Source organism: Sturnira hondurensis, unplaced genomic scaffold, assembly GCF_014824575.4.
Source record: "Sturnira hondurensis isolate 20B ecotype Veracruz unplaced genomic scaffold, ASM1482457v3 Scaffold0011707, whole genome shotgun sequence".
NCBI classification, from domain to species: domain Eukaryota; kingdom Metazoa; phylum Chordata; class Mammalia; order Chiroptera; family Phyllostomidae; genus Sturnira; species Sturnira hondurensis.
In genome coordinates, this window is record NW_028084338.1 from 34,500 (window position 1) to 42,357 (window position 7,858).

At 39.6% G+C, this 7,858-nt stretch overlaps 1 pseudogene; it reads right to left on the reverse strand.

The window, feature by feature from the left end:
- Window positions 1-1,489: 1,489 nt before the first annotated feature.
- LOC118996774 (olfactory receptor 10AG1-like) lies at window positions 1,490-4,259 on the reverse strand (annotated as a pseudogene).
- Window positions 4,260-7,858: the final 3,599 nt, after the last annotated feature.

The window sequence follows — 7,858 nt, forward strand, 5'->3', positions numbered from 1 at the left end:
GGAAGGGCGATGAAAATAAAGGACTTTTCCATTTCCCTCTCAGTTCTTTCCACCTATGATAGTTTTAGGGTTACACAATTTCTGCTTGGAAGTTTTCTTGGATTTTTTTGTTGTCGTTACATGTTTCTTTCTTTTTTCTTCCCCTATACACACTCATTTCCATTATATTTTTATAGTTTCTGATAGCTGCATTTTCTTAGAATTTTTGTGATTAATTAATTGCTTGCTTTGCTCCCAGCCAAGATTGATTTTTTTCCTAGGTTTATATCAGGGTTTTTCATACATCATCTGGCTGTTTTCTTCCAGGGAGAAAGTAGTACTGCTCTTGTCTGTTTAGGTGGAGTGAGTCATTCCCATGTAAAGGCAAGCAAAATTGACATTCTTTTAATGGGGAAAAAACTTGAAGAACTTTGCAAGTTTCATCACATTCTTCCTGGTCCTGCAGGAACCTGTTGCCTGTCTGTGTCAAGGGCTCATTAGCTAAGCACTCAAGTTTGAAAATAACATCCACAGAAAAACCAACGCGTAGCGTTATGATTTTACTTACTCACAATGAATCAGATTATTGTCTCCTTTGTATAATTACATAAATGCCACACATTTATTGTAATATACTGCTGAATTTCAGTAAAACAAAGAAAACTAATGAAATGATTCAGTTTGAGATTCCCATAGTTAACATTGATTATATTCTTATTGATCATTTCTAATGTGTGTGCATTCTTGGTGCACAACGTATGAGTGTGATACCTGTGTTTTTATAGGAGATGCTCACTTTTATAAACATTTATTTCCTTTTCCTTAGATTTCCTCTTCCATTTATTATCTCTAAGAAAATATACTTAAAAACAGTAATTTGTGAACTTTCCTATGACTACTCCAAGCTCTTCTTATTATATGCAAATATTTTAATAATAATAGTTGTTCTAGCATATCAGTGGATTATATTATATAAAATATTTGATATACACACAAACCCTGCCTAATATTCCCTGGTATCATAGCAGCAACATCATTTATTGTATAAAACTGCATTCCTAATGAAAGATATTTTTTCTAAAGACATAATTTCTCTATTGAGTCATTGCTTGGCCTAAATATACATAAAATGTTAATTAATATTCCATTACCAGCCTGGCTTAAAAAAATTCTGTGACAAATTATGAAAATGAGTGACACAGTTTCCAATATATGATATAGCAGAGACTATATTACAAATGAATCCATTACATTGATCCTTCTCAAAAATTCTTACTGAGAAGGAACATTTCACAGTGAAATCACACAATTTACCTAAGAATGATTCACTATTTCTGGACACATACATAACTGTATAATTGAATACAGAAAGTTTCTCAAAATTTTAACTAACTTTTAATTTGGAAATAGATAAATTGAGTTTAAGATAAATAGCTGTTGAAATTTTATTAAAGATCTATGAGATATCAATCGACTTATAAATAGACTCATTTTTTATAAGTGAAGGAGATTATTTACATAGCAGTTTCTTCAGTGCCTTTATGACATCCTTGTTTCTTAGACTGTATATAATGGCGTTAAATAAGGGAGTTGAGATAGAGTAGAAAAAAGAGGAAAGCACTTCGTTGGTTCCTGCTGAGTCTTGGGTCTTACATATGTGATAGTGGCTGATCCAAAGAACAGTGTCACCACTATAAGATGATATGAGCAGGTGGGGAAGGCTTTGGTCCAATTTGTGGCTAATGGCAGTTTAAGAATTGTAGAGACAACTTCGCCCTAGGACACATGGAGCAACAGAAATGGAACTGTGACAAACATCATAGCAGCTATGTAGACCATCATTTCATTTACAGTGGTGCTCCCACAGGCCAAATTGATTCTTGGGGGGATGTCAGGGAAGAAGTGGTTGATGAGGTTAGAACCACAAAAGGACTGAGAGAAAAAGTCAGGAATGTCTGCCCTATTTGGACTGGAACACCACCCATCCAAGAACCAGCCACCAGCTGGACACTGTGGTTCATCATTAGGGGATAGTGTAGAGGGTGACAAATAGTTACATGGTTGTCATAGGCCATCGCAGCCAGAAAGAAACACTCAGTGGCATCTGGCATGAGGTAGAAGCACATTTGTGTAGCACAGGCAATTAAAGATATTCTTCTTCTCTGAGTCCAAAGATTCATGAACATTCTGGGGAGAATAACTGACACATAGCACATTTCCAAAAGGGAAAAATTGCCCAGTAACAAATACATTGGGGTCTGGAGAGCAGGGTCCAGTTTTGTTATTAGAAATACAGTGCCATTGCCTACCAATATCATGATATAGATGATTAAGAATAATCCAAATAGGGACAGTCGCTGCTTGGGGAGATCGGAGCTCGCTGCGATCAAGTTTTCTGTTTTTCGGACTTCCGCCAAGATGGAGGCATAGGTGGAAACACTGTGCCTTCTCCCACAACCAAGTTTGAACACAACAAAGGTTTGGAGAACTAGGACACACCCAACAACCAGAAAACAGAATTATTCGGAAGTCGGACAACTACGAACCGTTCAACTGGACGGTAAGAGAGGCGGAGCCAGTAGCTGAGCTGGGTAGGGCAGGACAGATCCCTGGACCTAGGCGCGCAGGCAGCCCGGAACCAGTCAGGGTGTGGGACAGACTGACCTCGGTCGAACATTCGCGCACAGTGAGACGGACCACACAGGCCCCAGGGGGCGAACCCAGTGGTGGAGGGCTGACGGCGGTGGCACACTCACGTGCAGTGGAACGGAACTGGTGACGGTGGTGGCTGCGGGGCCGGGGCGACGAGGCAGGTGGCAAATGGGAAGCCACTGTCCCTCTTTGACCCCGCCCCCACATAAACATCACAACCCAGCGACTTAGTTATTCTGTTCTAGTGAACACCTTAGGGCTCTGATCCTGCTATGGAACAGGCACGAACAGCCTGAAAGATGGCACAAGAAGAACTCAAAGTCCCAGAACCAATAACTCTAAGTGACCGAGAAATTGCCAGCCACTCAGAAGCACAATACAAGACACTATTTATCAGAATGCTCACAGAACTGGTAGATTTTAGTCACAAATTAGAGGAACATATGAAGGCTAAACTAATTGAAATGAAGGGAGATGCACAGGAAACCAATAGTGATGGAAAGGAAACTGGGATTCAAATCAATGGAATGGACCAGAAGGAAGAACAAAACATCCCACCAGAAAGGAATGAAGAAATGAGAATTCAAAACAATGAGGAGAGGCTTAGGAACCTCCAGGACATCTTTAAACGTTCCAACATCCGGATTATAGGGGTACCAGAAGGGGGAAAGATACAGCCACGAGTGGAAAACGTATTTGAACAAATAATAAAGGAGAACTTCCCCAGTCTGGCAAAGGAAATAGACTTCCAGGAAATCCAGGAAGCTCAGAGAGTGCCAAAGAAGTTGGACCCAAGAAGGAACACACCAAGGCACATCATAATTACATTAGCCAAGACCAAAATGAAGGAGAGAATCCTAGAAGCAGCAAGGGATAAGGGGACAGTCACCTACAAAGGAGTACCCATCAGACTGTCAGCGGATTTCTCAAAAGAGACCTTACAGGCAAGAAGGGGCTGGAAAGAAGTATTCCAAGTCATGAAATCCAAAGACCTACAGCCAAGATTGCTTTATCCAGCAAAACTTTCATTTAGAATGGAAGGACAGATAAAGTGCTTCTCAGATAAGGTCAAGTTCGAGGAGTTCATCACCACCAAGCCCTTATTATATGAAATGCTAAAGGGACTTATATAAGAAAAAGAAGACGAATAATATTAACAGTGAAAGGACAGCAAACACACAGTTATTAACAACCACACCTAAAACAAAAGCAAACCAAGAGGACAGCTAGATCAGGAGTGGAACCATAAAAATGAAGAACACATGAAGGGTTAGAAACAGGGGGGTGGGAGGGGGAGAAGGGGGGAGAAGGCACAGAAAATAGCATAGATGGCAGCTAGAAAATAGATTGGGGGGAGGGCGAGAATAGTGGGGGAAGTATAGAATCTAAAGAACTTGAGACACGTGGTCATAAACTAAGGGGGGAGAATGGTGGGGGAGGGAGTGTGCAGGTGGGGAGGAATGAAGGGGGGAATAGAACAAATGTAATGGTATAATCAATAAAATATATTTAAAAAAGAATAATCCAAATAGAAACCACTGGAGATGGGGAACATCAGGAAAGTCCAGAAGAACAAATTCCATTGGTTTAGTCAGATTTCCCTCTGGTGGTTTTTCTTGGTGCTTCATCTGCAGACAGAAGAAATTAACAGTGTGCTTTTATTTTTACCCTCATGGATGAATGCCTCTTCTTTAAATTGTATCTGAGCTTGCAGATTGGTTTTCATGATCACTGCAGTGGTTTCCAATTAATACATTTCTCATTTACTCAGTGTAGATATTACAGAATGTCACCGTAAAATTCCCTTAAATTATTTTTAAGATCATTGTTCATACTTTCTGAATACAGCCCAGGCTAAACCAAACTATGTCTTGCTCAACACAGACACTGGAGAAATTGGGAGTCGTTGAAGACAGACCCACAGCTTTGCCATGTAATCTCCCTTTCTTTAATTTTAATTTTTTATTTTTAATAATTTTTTATTTAATTCCTGTTCAAGTACAGCTTTCTGTCTTATATTCCCAACCCTGCCTGCCCCCTGCCCCATGCTCCCCGCCTCCTTCCCATTTCTGCCCCCCACCCTTAGTTATTGTCCATGTGTCCTTTATACTTTATACATGTGAGTCCATCCCCTTTTCCCCTATGATTCTCTCCCTTCTCCCCTCTGGACCCTGTCAGCCTGTTCTATATTTGAGTGTCATTGGTCATATTTTGCTTGCTTGTTTGTTTTGTTTAGATCCCTGTAAATGGTGATATCATATGGTATTTGTCTTTCACCTGGCTTATTTTGCCTGCCTGGCTTATTTTGCTCAGCATAATGCTTTCCAGTTCCATCCATGATGTTGCAAAGGGTAGTAGTTCCTTCTTCCTTTCTGCACAATACAATTCCATTGTGTAAATGTACCATGGTTTTTGATCCAGTCATTTACAGATGGGCATCTAGGTTGCTTCCAGCTCTTGGCTATCATAAATTGTGCTGCTGTGAACATCGGGGTACATAGGTTCTTTTGGATTGGTGTTTCAGGGTTCTTAGGATATACTCCTAAGAGGGGAATTGCTGGGTCAAAAGGCACGTTCATTTTTAGTTTTCTCAGAAAATTCCATACTGTTTTCCATAGTGGTTGTACCAGTCTGCAATCCCACCAACAGTGAACTAGGGTCCCCTTTTCCCCACAACCTCTCCAGCACTTGTTTCTTTCTTTGTTTATGATAGCCATTCTGACTGGTGTTAAGTGGTATCTCATTGTGGTTTTAATTTGCATCTCTCTGATAGCTAGCGATTTCGAGCATCTTTTCATGTGTCTCTGGATCCTCTGTATGTCCTCCTTGGAGAAATGTCTGTTCAAGTTCCTTGCCCATTTTTTAATCGGGTTGCTTGTCTTCTTTGATTGAAGTCGAGTGAGTTCTTTGTATATTTTGGAGACTAAACCTTTGTCTGAGGTATCATTGGCAAATATGTTTTCCCAAACAGTTGCTTCTTTTTGTATCTTGATACTGTTTTCCTTAGCCATGCAGAAGCTTTTAATTTTGATGAGATTCCGTTTGTTTATTCTTTCCTTTATGTCCCTTGCTCTAGCGGACATATCAGTAAAAATTGCTGTGTGGAATACCTGAGATTTTCCTGCCAATGCTCTCCTCTAGGAATTTAATGGTTTCACGGCTTATATTTAAGTCTTTTATCCACCTTGAATTTATTTTGGTGTATGCTGTAAGTTGGTGCTTGAGTTTCAATTTTTTGCGCATAGCTGTCCAGTTCTCCCAACACCATTTGCTATCTTTACTCCCTTTTATGTTACTGCCCCCTTTGTTGAGTATTAATTGACTGTAGAGAGTTGGGTTTATTTCTGGGCTCTCTGTTCTATTCCATTGGTCTATGTGCCTGTTTTTATGCCAGTACCAGGCTGTTTCGATTACAGTAGCCTTGCAATACCATTTGATATCAGGTATTGTGATCTCTCCTACTTTGCTCTTCTTTCTCAACGTTGTGGCTGCTATTCGGGGTCACTTATGATTCCATATAAATTTTTGAAGTGTATGTTCTATGTCTGTGAAATACATTTACATTTAAGGTTATTATTGATGTGTACTTATTCATTGCCATTTATGTACCTGTGTTTCTCTCTGTCTCTCTCTTTTCTTTTCGTTCCTTAAAGCATCCCTTTTAGTAATTCTTGTATAGCTGGTTTGGTGGAGGCATATTCTTTTAAACTTCTTTTGTCTTGGAAGCTCTTTATTTGGCCTTCTATCTTGATTGAGAGCCTTGCTGGGTAAAGTAGCCTTGGTTGTAGGCCTCTGGTTCTCATTACTTGAAATATTCCTTTCCATTCTCTTCTCTCTTGGAGTTTTTCCATTGAGAAGTCAGTAGCCAACCTAACTGGGGCTCCCTTGTATATTACTTTCTTTTTCTCCCTTGCTGCCTTTAAGATTCTCTCTTTGTCTTGTAATTTTGCCATTTTAATGATGACGTGTCTTGCAGTGGGCCTGTTTGGGTTCCACCTGATTGGGGCTCTCTGTGATTCCTGGATTTGTGTGAGTTTCCTCTCATCAAATTAGGAAATTTTTTCATTATTACTGTTTCAAATAGGTCTTCTATCCCTTATTCTTCCTATTCTCCTCCTGGTATTCCTATCATTCGGGTATTATTACATTTCATATTGTCTTGCATTTGTCTTAATCCCTCTTCATTCTTTTTGAATCTCTTTTCCTTTACTTGCTCTGTCTGGGAGATTCTTTCTACTCTGTTCTCTAACTCACTGATGTGATCTTCTGCCTCATCAATCCTGCTTTTCATACCTTTTACTGTGTTCTTCAGTTCAGAAATTGTATTCTTCATTTCCTTTTGGCCTTTGCTGGTGGTTTCTATTTCCTTTTTCATGTTGATATAGTTTTCGGTATGTTCATTGTAGCTCCCCTGTAGTTTCTGGTAGCTCGTTGTAAGCTCTTTGAATTTCCTGATAACCAGTGCTTTGAATTCAGTATCTGATAGTTGACTTGTCTCTATTTCATCTAACATTCTTTCTGAGACTTCCACCTTTTCTTTCATTTGGGGATTGTTTCTCTGTCTTCCCATTGTTTGTGATACTCTTTTTGTTGTCCTCAGCTTCTTAAATTGATCTGTTCTGATTCCCTGGGTTTATGGTGTGAACTTCTGTGGTAGAATACCCGTGAAATTCAGTGGTGCAGTCTCCTGCAGGTATCTTGGCATTCTCCGCTTCCACCTACTCCTGCAGCTATCTGGTCTCTCCGTCACACTCTCTGGTCTCTTATTTTCATAAATGCTGCAGAATTGTTGGTTGATTATGCTGTTTCTCAGTAGAGCCACCTGGGTTTTCTACCAGATGTACTGGAGCTGGATTCCCTCTGTGCTACTCTGTCTCCATCTTGTCCTCCTTCCACATTTTTTATTTGGAATGTAGCTGATTTTTCTTACTATAGAGGGTTTAAATATTTAAATTAATATAGGTGAAATTACTTGTTTCATGCACCTTAAAATAGTGTGTTCTTTCTAAACATAAGATGCTCTTTAAATAAAAGTAGTCAGCTCTGCCCCAGGGATGTCTTCCACATGACACATTTAAATTTTTAATGAAAACATTACTTTTGGCACTGTCTGATTTGCTATATGTATTTTTTCCCTGAAAGCTCTCATTTTACCCAGAATTCCCCTTCCTCAGTCTCTCCCTGGAGTAGAGTGCTCAGTGTACCTTATTTCTTAGACACAAAGAGC